General features: G+C 40.8%; 1 protein-coding gene across 2 annotated transcripts in view; it reads left to right on the top strand.

Annotated features, from left to right (window-relative positions):
• Positions 1 to 16,689, top strand: part of fam110b (family with sequence similarity 110 member B) — a 157,331-nt gene that overhangs the window by 57,605 nt on the left and 83,037 nt on the right. Inside the window, exon 3 of one of the 2 annotated variants that reach the window (XM_078540454.1) lies at positions 8,714 to 8,800. The exons of the other annotated variant lie outside the window; for it this stretch is intronic. The gene's annotated coding sequence lies outside the window, so the exon portion shown is untranslated. The remainder of the gene's footprint in view (positions 1 to 8,713; positions 8,801 to 16,689) is intronic. 2 annotated transcript variants of the gene reach the window in all.

The raw sequence follows: 16,689 nt of genomic DNA, 5'->3' as shown, positions 1-16,689 counted from the left end.
AAATTACGACGAGATGTTGGCAGGCTAAGTGGGCAAAACTGTCACAAGTGGTTTTCACTATAGGCAAGTATGAAGTCACCCACTTTCGACCAAAAAAGGATAGAACCCAGTACTTTCTAAATGGTGAAAAGCTGGAAACAGTGGAGGTAAAACCAATTTGGGAATCCAGGTATGTAGAACATTAAAACGAAATAAACAGGTATGGAAAATAATCAAAAAGGCTAATGGAATGCTGGACTTTATATCTGGAGGACTAGAATTCAACAATAAGTCTTGCCACAGCTGTACAAAGCCTCAGTAAGAACACATCTGGAGTAATGTAGACAGTTTTGGGCGTAATACCTTGGGAATGATATATTGGCCTTGGAGGGAGTGAGGTGTAGACTCACCAGAATGACACCTGGCCACTTGAGGGTTAAATTATGAGGAGATATTACACAAACTAGGGGTATATTTCCTGGAATTTAGAAGGCTGAGGAGTGATTTGATCAAAGTTTTCAAGATCTTATAAGGAACTGACAGAAATTATTTCTAATGGTTGGAGAGTCTAGGACTAGGGCACATAGTCTGAATTGACCACAGGAGTGAAATTAGAAAACATCTCTTCCACAATTGGTGCTTGATCGGTTGTTAATATTAAATCTGAGATTGATGGATTTCTGTTAACCAAATGTATTAAAGGGACGTGGGACAAAGAGTACGTAGAGTTAGATTGCAGATCAGCAATGATCTCATTGAATGCTGGAATAGGGTCAAGGGCTAAATGACCTCCTCCTGTTCCTATGTTCATTTATTTTAGACTGCAGTTAAAACCCATATCTAGTTTTGTACAATCTACTATTAGGAAAAATATCCAGGCACTGGCAAGCATGCAGAAGAGGTATACCAAAATGATCCCAAATATGAGAGACTTTAGTTAAGAGACTAAAGGAACTGGGACTCTTCATTAGAGCAGAGAAAATTTAAAAAATCGATTGAGATGTTAAAGTTCATAAAGGATTTTGAAAAGCTAAATAGGGACACGCTGTATCTTGCTGGTTGGTGATAGATTTAAGATTATCATCAGACGAATGAAGGGAGAATTGGAAAATATTTTTATACAGACTGTTATTAGGAAAAGGCATTTTATTTTTCTTAATTTGTGGTGGTGTTCCCATGCGTCTACTGCCCTTGTCCTTCTAGGTGGTAGAGGTTAGCGTTTGGAAGTTGCTGTCGAAGGACCCTAGGTGAGTTGCTACAGTGTATCTTGTTTGTGGTACACACTACTGCCTCTGTGCTCCTGCATTGGGGGGAGTGAATGTTTAAGGCAGTGTTTAAGGCCGATCAAAGCGGGCTACTTTGACCTGGATGGTGTTGAGATTATTGAGTATTGTTGGAGTTGTGTTCATCCAGGTAAAGGGAGAGTATTCTATCATACTCTTGACTTGTGCCTTGTAGATGGTGGACAGTGTTTGGGGAGCCAGAAGATAAGTACTGACTGTAGAATTCCCAGCCTCATACCTGCTCTTTTCTGACCAGGAACAGTTGTGGTAGTAGAATCCATAATCAGTTTTGAAAGAAAAATGGATAAATGTTCCAAAGACACAAAATATGGAAGAGAATGTGGAAAGCGCATGAGAATGGGACTAGATGAATAACTTACTTTTTGACTTACAAATCATCTGAGAGGATCCAAGGTCACTTGCTCTGACGCCAACCTCACATGGTTGCAAGCAAACTCTAGTCACACCAGTCCAAATAAGATGTTATTGCGGTGTGACCAAGAAAGTTATTAACAGCGATAAGGGTTGGTATAGACTGTCTGGAACTCAAGAATAGGTTAGTAGCCTTGTATATTAACTTAGACTTTGACTTATTTCTTACTTAAAAGTATATTAGAATTTATACAATATTAGCTTTTTGTTAGGACAAATTTAAATAATTTTTAAAGTTAGGTTTACTTCAAAGAAAAGCTAAATGCTGAAGAAGCTCTGAGTTGATCAAGGGCCTTTTCTTTTTAAAAAAGGTCACTGACCTTGCGGACTTAATAAGTTGTACATAGATATTGTTACGATCGCCATTGAGACTGAAAACTTTTAAAAGAAAGGAATTCCCATGAAGCCAACAGAAAGAAAATCAATGAACAAGATTCACTCCTTAAAACTTTCACTGTAACAAACTAACTAAAACCAACTTAATTCAAATATTAATTAACAGGTAAAGGATACTTCAAATAAAAAGATAAATTTCACTTCAATTAGTCAATGCACCAAAGATCGGCTCAAGAAGTTACAAGCACTCACTTTAGCACAAATTACAAATGTGGGACCACATGCAATCAGTCTTTCCAACTCTGCCTTCATTTTGTAGGATCTCTCGCTCCCCAGCCAATCATTTCAGCCCTTGAGTTGCATTCACCAGCAGCCATATCCCCTCTGAAGTCCCAGGACATGAGTACCACCAACAAAGCACACGTCTATGAACCCTCTCTCTCTCAGGTCACGATGGCACAGAATCCCCAGAGACTTCCTTCTTCGATCCCCTTAAACGGTCTTGTGGGCTCCAGCAACACTGACAGTAGCAGCGGGTTTTGTCCAATCCACAGTCCCTTGGTTTTCCTATCTACTGTTCTCTGCTCTTTCCAACTGTATAAAACACAGTAACATAGGGTTGAATTTTTGCTCCTGAGTTGGGAGCACAGAGCTCAAGAGAAAGTGTACCAAAAGGTCAGATTTTTGTTCCGCGGTGGGGGCAGCTGCTAACTGGAGTCTGGTCTGCACCCCCCACAAAGAGTGTCAAGGGAGCCACAGGAGCTGCTGAGTGCTGAGGAGGGCTGGTTAAAAGGCCTGCCTCAGTGCTCTGGAACTTTGTTTCAGTTGTGAAAAAAAGCTGTAAAACCAAAAACAGTCCTCACGCCTCATAGCCTTTCTCCTCCCACACACCCCCTATGCTCCATCCATATCAACTCTTGCCACCTTATGCCCCTTAACCTACCCCAATGGACCCATGCCATACATGCCAACATGACCCCCACTCATCTCCAAGGCCTTTTATAGTCCCTATGCCAACTTAATGCCAACCCATGCCCTCACCCACCACCCTTTGCCCCTACACTTTCCATGCAAATTCACCCAGTGTCTACCATGGGCAGACCTCAGGAGCCAAGATGAGATGAAATAAAATAAAGTTCTGAGTATCAATTTCAGCTTTCACTATATTTAAAAAAAACACTCATTGACATAAATCCATTCAATACAATTAAATCCCTTCACGTACTTAATCCTGTATAAAAACAAATACTTGTATCCATAGCCACATATCAAAGACAGCTAATCCCTTTATAATCATTTAAAGCTGTCAATCAAACTGTGAATTTACAGGCCCCCACTGTGATAATGATAGATCATGGAAGCAGCCAAGCAGCACTAATCCTGTAACGATAGCAGTCGGGTTTATGTCAAAAAACATCTAGTAAAATTGCAAGCACCATTTTTTTCAACTGCAGGCTGGCTGGTATTTTTCAAAATTTAAATAGGAGATTTAAATCGCCTGACAGTTCAGAGCTTACCCACTTTTTACTTACATTCATGTCTACTCTTAACACTCCCAAAGGAGTACCTTACCTCCCCAGAGAACTGAGCAACATTCAAACCTTTCCCTTGAGTCTAAATTCCCTTGAGTCTAATACCCATGAGTCATGTTTCTGAAACTTTGATGATCAAAATTGCTTCCGTTTGAAGGCAGCTGCTGCCTTCGTGAACTGTGGATGTGTGAAATACCACCCACTCCCACCCTGTTCCTCCCTACCCCAGCCCACAGAAATAGTGGGTGTCAGGTTTTGATGTGGGGCTTCCAGGTTCAGGACTTCAACACTATTTTGGCTGAAGCGTGGAGCCCTTCTGACTTTATGAAATTTCAGACCATAGTCTCTTCTCTATTCTGAGGCCTGTTTCAACACCAGGATTTGTTTGAAGACTGCCAAATAGAAAACTGATCCATTTGGAGAGAACCTTGCGTGTTTCCTTTTTACATGAATTCTCAGTGTGTTCTGAACTGCCAAACAGATAACACTGGTTGACCCAAACCCTCTGCAATTAGCTTTTGATTTCCCTTTTGTTTCTTAGCTGTTCATCCCCATGGCAACATGGGTATTTCTTGGAAGCTAATGATGTCATAATCAGGATACAATTACCCCTCTTTCAGAATATCCCGCAGCCCACTTTGGTCTTAAAGGGACATCACACAATGTGAAAATACATGCTTGCCAAAGTACATGGGTCACACATGTTCCTCCCTCAAAAGGAAAAAGCCTTAATAAAATAAGGATTTTTTTCACAACCCTTTCAAAATACAGCACATTTTAATATTATTAACACTTTATCTGTACAGTAATTAAGGTAGTTATTAATGTTTTTCCTTTGTCACATTTTACAACTAAACATTTTGCATTGGCAACACCATAAGGCTTAACCTAGAACAAAACTAGTTGTCAATTTTGGTTGGTTTCAAACTTCAACTTGCGTGGGTCCTTAGGGCCCCAGTGCTCTAGCAAACAAGAGTTTATTTTATAACTGATTCACTTTCTTTCAATCTTCTCGAGATCTCCTTTCCCATTCCGTATAATCTTTCCAGTTTTTCCATGTCCTTGGTTAACAGGTTATATGTTAACTTTGCATTCCTCATGTTTTTTAAAATCTGCATAGGATTGTGTACCTTTGGACCCTGGGCTAACATTTGTGATGGATCCAAAGGTTTTACAATTTGTTTGGTCTGGTTAACCTTGTCATGAACAACATTGCTGATTACTGGCTTTTGAGGGCCGGCTGTTGTGAACTGGAACTTGAGAAGAAATTCCCTGTCATACTGCTTCTTACCCTAGGTACTTAGCTATTTCTCCTGCTCCTCTTCCAAGCAGACATTAGATATTACCCTTGGGGCTTTCTTTATTGCTAGTTTCAAAGCTTATAGCTTTTAAAACAGGCTCTGAACAATTCTGCTTAGGTTTTGACACCTGAGGCTGGATTTTATTATTGCCCACTTTTGCTTAGCGCCCACTTAATGCCCTGAACCTGCTTCCACTGCCATAATACATTGGGTAGTGGCAGGCGAGCGAGAGTGGGAAGGCCGTTTTATTTTAACAACTTTGGTGAAAATGCAGGAGGAAGGTGGGCACATCATTCAGGGGTTGCCCTGTGCACATTGGTACTCTTCACCACCCTGCCACCAGCCCACCAACTTTGTGCAACCAAAACCTTGGATGTCCTGGGACCTTTCTGGGTCCAGTGTCCATCTTCAATCTCCATTGGTCTCATCGCAGTGCAAGCATTGCCTGCCACTGAGTTCTGGTGCTCAGATTTGGCTGGTAGCTCTGAAGGGCAGGACTTCCTCCCACTGAATCGTGAAGGTCTGACCCTCAGTGTGATTCAGCTGCCTGGAGCATGTTATTGCTGGAGGATGGCCTTTTTTTAAAGCCTGTCAGTTTGAAACTGACTTTTCTTCCTAGGAGGGAGGTTGGTTTGGAGGAAGCCCCCCCCCCACCCAAAAAAAGACCCGATCCCACTACACTCTTTAAGACCCAGCTCATGACCTCAATTTGTTTTCCCTTTCTGCAGGTTTTTAAATGTTGGAGTCTCTGAAAAAAGTGTCAGCCAACCAAATATCCAAATTGTTGTGAAGGCCAATTGAATTCACTCCACCCTGTTTAAATGCAGGATCATTTTTCTACCGAGTAATGTCCTCTTTAGCTGCTTTAAAAACTTCATTGAGGTTATTTTGCTGTTCAGATGAGAGTTTGATAAACCTTTTTATTCAGTCCACAAATTCTCCTAATCCTCCCCCTGTTTCTCTGTATTCTACTGAACTTGATCCTTGTCCAATTCTATTTTGAAAAAGTTGTCATTTCCTCTTTCCTCTATCTTGTGTTCAAGAGCATGTATTTGTTCCTACAGCTCTGTAGTGTTAACACTGTACCTGGCATTTCCATTTGCCATCAAAGTATGTCTTTCCTTTGTCTCATCGTTAGCTGTGAATACTGTCTGTATCTGCGTTGCAACATCTTGTGCATGCTTTCTCTGCATTTTTATTTCAGGCAGTTTTACAACTTCTCCAATTGTCATTAACTTTGCTCTTAAAGGGATATTGCACAAAAAGAAAACACATGCTTCCCAAAGCACATGGGTCATCACAATATTGAAGTGTGATCATCTGCAGACTTAAAGCTCCCTGTCCTGTCAGTGTAACAACTACTACCTTATCCTTTAAACCCAAGGAACACAGACTTTAAAGTTTATAGTGGACAACTGGTTCAATCATTCATCATGAGATTTAGTTAGACTACATAGAGCACTATTGGATCCTGCTTTCTCCTCACTATTCTAGGATCATCTAGAATGCAAAGAGTTAACACCCAGCTTCTCTTCTACACTACAGACTGACTTCTTAAACCCTTTTCTTCTGTCCCCTCCACCTTCACCTCAATAAGCATGAGCAGCTAATGGACACTTTTTTTTGTCACTGAGATAGAGACCATCTGCCCTGGATTCCACCTTGTCCCAGCCCTAAATTCTCTTTCTTTAGTTTTTGTCCCTCCCTTTGTCCCCTCTCTGAGCCATCTTGTCCATGAATTTCACCACTTATCCCCCTCAATCTTATACCCACCAAACTGCAGACTACCCAGCTTCCAATCCTGGGCCTCCTTAGCTGGTATTAACATTTCTGTCTCCTTGGATACTGACCTCCTCCCCTTCAAATCTGTCCCCTCTTCAAAAAATCCCCTGTCACTTCCTGTTTCCTTGAAAACTAGTTCCGCATCTCCAAACTCCCTTTTCAAAGTCCTTAACTGTGTTGTCGCTTCCCAAATCGTTCTCACCTTCTCAAAACTGCACATTTAAACTCCTCCAGTCAGGTTTCCGCCTCTACCACGGTACTGAAATGGCTCTTATCAAAGTCTCAAATTACATCCGATGTGATGACAATGTTAGAAATGCAGGTCTCTTTAAGACTAAACCAGAGTGAATTGAGAGCAGGTGTTGCTCATTGAAGCCTGTACTTAAGAGCTGGGTTTTGCCCTGGTAAGGGGGATTTTGCTTCTGGATAGGGAAAGGATCCAGAAGGAAAGGTTGGAAACTGGTATTTGTATAGAACTATAGTTTAACAATAAAACAGTTGTGATTCACAGAATGTCTTCTGCTGCCTGATCCAGTAAATGAATAGCCACCTATTAAACATGTGGCTGTGACTGTGGTAACCTATTTCTCCTCACTTTTCTTGGTTTGTCTGCAGCCTTTGATATGTTTCACCGTGTTCTCTTCCTCCAACACCTCCTATATTTTGTAACGGAGTGAGACTGCCCTCTGGAGTTTCCACCCCCTCCCCATCCCCCTTGTTTCTCATCTGCATGTTGCCATTCAGTGACATGACCCAAAATTGAAAGTCAGGTTCCACATGTACACTGATGGCACCCAACTCTAGCTTACTCCCACTTCTCTCTAACCCTCTTCTGCCCCTGGTTTTTTATGCTGCTTGTCTGACACCCAGTATTAGATGAGCAGAAATTTCCTGCAATTAACATTAAAACTGATGCCACTGTCTTTGGCAGTCCTTCCTCAACATTTTTCCAATGTGACGACATTTTAATGCCTCAGACTTTGTGTGATACCAGTGAAAATTGGCAGGCGGGCAGGTGTTTTAGGTTTGCTGAGTCGGGGAGGGCTCGGTGGTGGTGAGGGGGATTTTAAAACTGCTGAAAGCAGCAGGCAGCGGTTGTATCAGTAATCGGTCTCAGAACAGACAATTAAGCCACGCCCACTGACAGAAAAAAACCCACAAACTTTTAAAGGGACCTCGCAGCTGTCAAGACTCAGTCCAAGCTGCAAGCCCGGCATTGCTGCCTCGGAGCTCGCGGCCCCAAAATCTCATCCCCGTGCACGGTTTGAGAACTCCTGGTATTTGGTGTCCGCCACAAATTCCATTCCCTGGTCACCACATCCATCCCCCCTCCCTGGCAAATGCCTGAGGCTAAACCAGATCATTAATAACCTTTTGTCTTTTATTTCACCCTGAGCTGAGCTTCTGACCCCTTATCCTGACTATCCAAGACTGCCTACTTCCACCTCTGTAACACGAATGTCTGTCGCTCTGCCTCTGCTCATCCTCTACCGAAGCGATCACTCTTGTTACCTTTAGACATTCGGTGCTCTCCTGGCTGGCCTCCCACCCTCTGTAAACTTGAATACATCCCAAACTCTGCTGCCTGTATCCTAATTCACACCCAGTCTCGTTCACCCAATACCGAAACCTCGCAGACCTGCATTGGTTCCCGGTCAGGCAATGCTTTAAATTTTAAAATTGTCATCCTTGTTTTCAGATCTTTTCTTGGCGCATCTCTGTAACCTCTTCCAGCTCCATAGCCCTCCCAAGATCTCTCCAATTGTGGCCTATTGCATATCTTCAATTTTAATCACTTTACTATTGGCAGCTATGTTTTCAGCTGTGTAGCCTCTAAACTCTGGAATTCCCTCTCTAAATCTTTCAACCTCTCTACCTCTCTCTTCTCCTTTAAGATGCTCCTTGAAACCTACCTCCACTTGTCTTTTATGTGGCTCAGCATGAAGCTTTATGTTCTTGTGAAGTGGCTTGGAATGTTATACTATGTAAAAGCTCATATATAAAAGCAATTATGCAAATAAGGGATGACAATTTTATTAGCTCTTGTTTGTGTTTTTTTTTTGTTTAGATCCTCTTTTCTAAGGATCTCATAAATTGCAGTGGATAGAGAAAGCAAAGTGCTCCTACCCACCACCTGCCTGTTACTGTGCTTATGGTAAGTTGGTATTATTGGACTGTATCTTTTAAACTGTGTTATTTTAGGCCTAAAGCTATTTGTGTCATCTGCCAGCTGAATTAGGAAAGACTTGCAGACACACCTGCCTTGGTCTGGTATCGTAAGAATTTTCTCATGTAATTCTCCTTCCCAATCTGCCTGCCATTCATGCACACTAAATGTCACACCTGTCACCAGTTAGGAGGTAACAGCAATGAATGGTTCTCAAATTGTTGTTTAACTGTTTATCGTGTTTCCCTTTTTGTGCTGTCAGCAATTACCATTTGGTATGCTTTGAAATGCTTAGAAGTATTGTTGAGACAGCAGGGTTCTACCATGGCTTAGAGCCTCACTAGGCCCAACCACAGTCAGAAATAGAGCTGTAGCACTCTAATTCCTTGACTCCGCTTGCCACCAGCAAGGCTGGAATCCAGCACTAGGGCCTTGTAATTTCAGCCCTTGTAGGTAAAATGTAACAGGCCTGTTTGTAAACTAGTAGCATGCATGAAAATAAATGTAACTGAAGTGTGTGATGCTGTAATGTGCTGCAGTACACAAAGCTTTGTAAAGAAGTTCAGAATGCTCATTTAGATTTTGTTTTTGCTTTGTATTCAAGTATCCAGATTAAATAATTACTACAAGCGTACTGACGAAACATTGTCTGTTAACCTGATTGGCTGTATTGCATGTAGGTGCATTTGGAAGTAGCTATGTCAATTTAATTAAAATGGCTGCTTTTTCTATAAGTTGAGATGGCAAACCAAGGCCCTGTATGCCGTCACAGGCCATAAAAGGTCATGTAGGAAAGAGGAGTTCTGTTGGTGGCCTGGCCAGCATTTATCCCACATCCAGCACCACCAGAACAGATTATTTTGTCATTTACTTTGGCAGTGTTTGTGACATTTTGCTGTATGAAAATTGCTCCTATATTTCTGAATTATACCAGGCTGCTAAAGGGAGCCAGGGAGGAAAAATGGATACTCTGAGGATCATTTTCCAATCCTCACTAGATACAGGTGAGGTACCAGAGGATTGGAGGTCAGCAAACATTGTACCATTATTTAAAAAGAGTGCAAGTGGTAGACCAAATAATTATAGGCCGGTCAATCTGACTTCTGTGGTGGGCAAATTATTAAAATCAACTCTGAGACACAGGATAAACTGTCACTTAGAAAGGAACAGATTAATCAGGGATAGTCAGCATGATTTTGTTAGGGGAAGATCATGTCTTACTAATTCAATTGTATTTTTTGAGGAAGTAATAAAGAGCATTGATGAGGGTAGTATAGTGGATGTTGTGAATATGGATTTTAGTAAGGCATTTGACAAGGTCCAAGTGACAGACCAGCCAGAAAAGTAAAAGCCCAGTGGATACAGAGGAATGTGATGAGTTGGAACCAAAATTGGCTCAGCGACAGGAAACAAAGTAATAGTTGATGGATGTTTTTGCGAATGGAAAACGGTTTCCAGTGGTGTTCCACAGAGCTCAATGTTGGGCTCCTTGCTGTAGTTGTATATATTAATGATTTGGACTTGAATGTGGGAGACTATGATTGGGAAATTGCAGATGACACAAAATTTGGCTGTGTAGGTGATAGTGAAAAGGATAGCTGTTGTCTCCAGAGTGATATCAGTGGTTTGGTTGAGTGGGTGGAAAAGTGGCTAATTCAATCTGGAGATGTGTGAGGTAATGCAATTGGAGAGGGCAAACAAAGCTAGGGAATACACAATAAATGGGAGGATATAGGGAGGGACAGAGGAAATGAGAGAGTTTTGAGTGCATATCCACAGGCCCCTGAAGGTGACAGGACAGGTGGATAAGGTGATAAAGGAAGCATATGGAACGATTTCCTTTATTGGATGAGGTATTGAATACAAAAGCAGGGATGTAATGTTGGAACTGTACAAAATGCTGGTTAGGCCACCGCTGCAATTTGGTGTACAGTTCTGGTCGCCACATTACAGGAAGGATATAATTGCTCTGGAGAGAGTACAGAAAGGCTTACAAGGATGTAGCCAGGGCTTGAAAATTGCAGCTATGAGGTAAGATTGGATAGGCTGGGTTGTTTTCCTTGGAACTGAGGAGGCTGAGGGGTGACCTGTTTGAGGGGCCTAGATAGAGTAGACAGGAATGCCTAGTCTCCCCTAGCAGAGAGGTCAATTGATAGGGGGTACAGATTTAAGGTAATTGGTAGAAGGATTAGAGAGACATGGGGAAAAACTTCTTCACCCAGAGGGTGGTGGTTGTTTGGAATTCACTGCCTGGTTTGGTGGTGGAGGGAGAAACCCTCAATTCATTTAAAAGGTGCCTGGACCTGCACCTAAAGTGCTGTAACCTGCAAGGCTACGGACTAGGTGCTGAAAGGTGGGATTAAAAATGGACAGGTAGTTTTTTTTAATGTTTTGGTTGGCGCAGACATGATTGGCTGAATGGTCTCTTTCTGTGCTGTAACCTTTCTGTGGTTCTATGGTTTTACATTATAGCAGTGACTACAGTCCATTTTTTAAAAAAGTACTTCATTAGCTATTCTTTGGGACCTTGGGATCATTTGCATCCAGCTTTTCAAAGAATCTCACCAATTCTCTTCAATACAAGCAACAACTTGTATTGATATTGTACCTTTAATGCAGTCAAACATCTCCAGGTGCTTCACAGGAGTGTTATCAGCCAAAAATTGATGCCGAGCCAAAGAAGAAAAACATTAGTACAGGTGACCAAAAGCTTAGTCAAAGTGGAAATTTTTAAGAAGTGTCATAAGGGAGCAGAGAGAGTTGAAGAGGCATAGGAGAGAATTCCCTTAAGGCCTTAATGACAGAATGACACAGCTGGTAAAGGAGGTTGGTGCCCAAGGCCAAAATTTGAGGGATGCATAGTTCTCTGTGTGTTGCAGGGCTGGAAGAGGTTACAGATATAGGGATATGCAAATAATCTATGATTAGGTTTTTAACTTGATGAGAATTACAAAATCAAGGAGTTGTGCACTAGGAGCCATTGTGGATCATTGTGCACCTATCCCCCACTGTAAGGCTTTGGTTTTGGTGAGTTGGTGTATTGTGCGACTGCATCTTTTAAACCATATTATTTTCATCTTGAAGTTGTGAAAGGTACTTTTTTTCTTTATTTTCTTAATGAATGTTGCGGCTGGGGCTTTAAAGATCTTGAGTTCTGAGCTAATTCAGTTTATCCTCTTGACATTCACCATGCTGGGGATCAGCTAATGAAGGCCTTCAACAATCTGACAACTACTCTATTCCCACACCTCTTTGTAGTCATACTGAGTGAGTCCCAGCAGCAGGAACTATCAGAAACAGATACATATTTTCTGTCTCAGGACATCGGAGTTCATAATATGCAAGTACCTTGAGCATCACTATCCTCCGTTTCTCTCTACTAAGAGGGCCACAGGTTCAAAAGGCAGATTTCTATTATAATTTCCTTAGCTAATAAGAACATAAGAACTAGGAGCAGGCAATTCAGCCCCTCGAGCCTGCCCTGCCATTCAATACGATCATGGCTGATCTCATTTTGGCCTCAATTCCAATTTCCCGCCCTCTCCCCATAATCTTTCAACCCGTTACTTTAATTTATTCAGCGCCCCGGCATCCACTGCACTCTGAGGTAGTGAATTCCACAGATTCACAACCCTTTGAGAAAAGTAATTCCTCCTCATCTCTGATTTAAATCTACCACCCCTTAGCCTCAAACTATGGCCTCTCGTTCTAGAATGCCCCACAAGGGGAAACATCTGCTCCACGTCTACTTTGTCTATCCCCTTTAGCATCTTAGATACCTTCAATTAGATCTCCTCTCATCCTTCTAAACTCTAGCGAGTATAGGCCTAAACTGCTCTATCTCTCCTCCATAAGTCAAGCCCCGCATCTCTGGAATCAATCTAGTGAACTTCCTCTGAACCACCTCCAATGCAACTACATCCTTCCTCAAATAAGGGGACCAAAACTGTGCACAGTACTCCAGGTGCGGTCTCACCAATGCCTTGTGCAGTTGCAACAACACTTCTCTATTTTTATACTCTATTCCTTTAGCAATAAATGCCAAAATTCCATTTGCCTTCCTTATTACCTGCTGTACCTGCATACTAGCTTTCAGCGATTCATGCATGAGGACACCCAGATCCCTCTGCACTGAAGCATTCTGAAGTTTCTCTCTATTTAAATAATAAGTCGCCTTTTTATTCTTCCGACCAAAATGGATAATCTCACACTTATCCACGTTAAATTCCATCTGCCAAATTTTGGCCCATTCACTTAACCTGTCCATATCCATTTGTAAATTTCTTATTTCTTCCTTGCAGCTTACTTTCCCACCTATTTTGTTGTCATCTCCAAATTTAGCTATAGTACCTTCTATCCCCGGATCCAAGTCCTTAATATAGATTGTAAATAGCTGGGGCCCAAGGACCGAACGCTATGGCACGCATAGGTGGGTGGCTGATGGGTGCAGCTTTAAATATTTAAGGCTAAATTTTTCACATGCTGCTGGCTGGAGTGGACTTTGGAAAACTGGACATGTGAAGCACTTGATTTTCAGTCCACTAAATTTTAACTTGTTGATCTCCCATCGCATTGCACATGCAAATCAAAATCGAGCGCTTCAGGTAGAGTTGCGTTAGCCTTGGCATAATTGGATAGTGCATGAGGAACCCAATCCCCATCTTAAGCTCACATTCTGTCTATATTTCCACTGTAAAATTATTTTTCCATATTTACAATGGAAACTATTTAAGCAAACATGGTAATTGTACCTCTCCCACCAGTGGTGACACAGCAATGAATATCAACTTCATTTAAACATTCACAAGGGATATGATATGAGTCCTCATTTGGTGGCGAATAGTAGAAGTTTTATCATCTTGGAAGTTTTGTTTGTGGTTTGCAGCGCCTCTCAGGAAACCAAGTATGTTGGATCCCCTATATTATTGGTTCAGTTACTAGATAGCACATAGCATTTATTCCTGTTTATTAGAGTGGTTCTGGTTTGACACAGCCTGTCAATGTTTCAATGTTATGTTGTACACAGTGAAATGCATCTTTCGAACTTCGTTTGCACGCTTTACCAATATAATTAATTATAAAGCTATGTGTTGAAGTCTACCTCCCAGGCCATCTATTGCTTGCAAGGCTGAAAATAGATGACATAGGATTAATTAATGTCATTTCTGATTGTGCATATGCTACCTTTATATTAGACCAATTGGAACACTTTTACTACAGGAAATGTGATTTATCCACTGTGGCTGCTGCAATCCACTTGCCATGTTCCAGATGTTGCACATTTGGCCAAAACAACAGGTGAAATAGTAGCAATTCACCAAATAATCTGATGTTTACTTGGAAGAAAAATATGTTATTTTTTATCCCATAGAGATGCTGGGATTCTTCTGGCAAAAACTCTCTTTATTTCTGAGGGAAATCTATTGGAAGAATTTTACAATGTTCATAGAAGCCCAAATATTTAACATTATCTTGGGAAATTCATCCATGGGATGTGGGTGTCGCTGGCAAGACCAGCATTTATTACCCATCCCTAATTGCCCTTGTTCAGAGGGCTGTGGATCTGGAGGGCCAAACTAGGTAAAGACGGCAGATTTCCTTCCCTATAAGACATTAGTGAACCAGATGGGTTTTTATGACAATCGGCATGGTCATCATTAGACTTTTAATTCCAGATTTTTATTGAATTCAAATTCCACCATCTGTCGTGGTGGAATTTGAACCCGCATTAACCTGGATCTCTCGATTACCAGTCTAGTGATAATAACACTATGCCAGCGCCTGCCCATCGGACACAATAAGTGGATTTTACAAATTGCCTAGCCTATGTTGCAATAAACATGTAGAACAATCCTACATTCAGTTAGTTATCATTGGAAACACATCTTTTGATTTTGAAAGCCATTGGACTATTTTCAAGCACATTAACTCACTTCCAAGTTTGCTACAAGGCTAACTTTAAATTTTCTAGATCTGTGACCAATTGGCTAATATATTTTAACCAATACATTTTAACGATACAGCTTTACTACACCTTCCTTGTTTCAGTTTGCGATTGGCAAGTCAGCAAAAGCACTCTTGCTGAAGGAAAAAACAGCTTCAAAGAGGAAGTTCTGTACTTTGCTGAGTAATATCTAAGAATAGCTGTGGCAACCTTTGCTTTCAGCCCTCATGTACCCTATACTGTTGGAAGGCTGAGAACCTGCAGCTTTTTACTACTCTTTAATCAAGACCTATTTTAATGCATCTGACAAAATAGAAGCCCGCCCCAGGATATTGGTCTTTCTAGTCTCCTGTATTTTTTCAGCCAGTAGTTCTAATCACTTCATGAAGGTGGGACATATCAGATAAAATTGACCTAGGAAAGGAGAAATTCTTGTACCTCTTTATCTCCTCTTAATTTATTCATTTTCTGTCATGACCAAAAGCTGTTAATAATAAAACTTGCAAATTAGGCCTTTTTTTGCTTCACTGTTTTGAGTATAAGCTGCAGTAGTGAAAAAGTGCCTTTACCTCTGGAAGGTCAGTGATTGGATTTTTGCAATTGTGTTTTTGTTTTGATTTGCAATATCTCCTGTAGGGGCAGTTAAGGAAAAAGATGCGGAATGGATATTTCTCCTTTGCTTTTTTGCCCAACAATCTTTACAAGTGTGTTAATGTATTACACTAGTATAATGAATGATGGGAGTAACACGAGTAATGTGAGGCACAGTTGGGAATGTCAAAGAAAATGTAGGCAGAAAAATAATGAGGCAAAAAAAGCCCATTTTAGGAAAGGATGCCTGGTCAAAAATTAATATTTTGCTTTTTTTCTTAGCATTTAAAAAATAAATTGTAATCATTTGCACATTCCTGAAATCTGTTATGAAACTCTTGATTTTCAGCAGTAAACAAAAGGGAATGAAGGTTGACAATGATGGTTAAGTTTTTTTGTAAAGCCCAGGTACAGAGCAATTGATAGGGAGCAAAGTAACGTGAATTATTCTCAAAAATATTTAGTAAATTTGAAAAACAAAGACCACAACACCATTCTAGCAACTTGGCACAATGAAAACTTTTATTTTAAAGCAATTAATTGCCTAATATCGTATTAGCGAAAAGAGCTTTTGAATGATAATAAAATTATGAACATTAACAGCACATAAACTAGTAATGCCAGGAAAGATTAAGCTTTTGTCTACTATAATTACTCCGGGCACCAGTATGTCACTACTGCTTTTTAAAATTAAAAAACAGCGGTTTGGTAACAACAGCTGTTTGCAAAGCTAGAAACAAGCTGCATATGCAGAAAATTAACCTCATGTGATTGAGGTTGTGAACGTTTGATTGCTTCAGATCTCTTTAGATCAGTGATTTTTTTTCCCTTGCAAAATTATTTTCCCTAAGCTTTTTAATTTTAGGACACGTGGTAAGCTTTCAATTAAAACTTGATTATAAATGAAATCATATTCAGCACTAGATTAACACAGGGCATGCTGAGGATAATGGAAGCCCACTCCATTTAATTGTTATCTAATATCAGTCAGTGCAGACTGCAACACTAACACACCTCTGTGGTTTTAAGTGTAAGCTGGGTTGCCCTCTCCTTGCAACTAATATCATCTTGGTACAAATTCTTCTCATAGCTTAATATTGGTCTTTCCTTTGCATGCCTGGAGCTGTACGCTATGAAGGATCACTGCTCAGACACGAACAACAAGCTTAAGCTACTTTGGGACTTTCTTGTCATTGAAGAGAGATGAGAAAAGTCCCTGCTGTTCCATTTTGTGAACTCCAAGTTTGAGCTTTTTTTAGCTCCTTTTTCAGCTTTCTAAAATTCCTGTCTGGCCTCTAGCAGCAGCTTAAACTATAATTAAATAGCAATGAAGGATTCTGTC

The sequence above is a fragment of the Cetorhinus maximus genome, chromosome 4 (assembly GCF_964194155.1).
Source record: "Cetorhinus maximus chromosome 4, sCetMax3.hap1.1, whole genome shotgun sequence".
NCBI classification, from domain to species: domain Eukaryota; kingdom Metazoa; phylum Chordata; class Chondrichthyes; order Lamniformes; family Cetorhinidae; genus Cetorhinus; species Cetorhinus maximus.
This window is presented reverse-complemented; position numbering and strand designations above follow the sequence as displayed.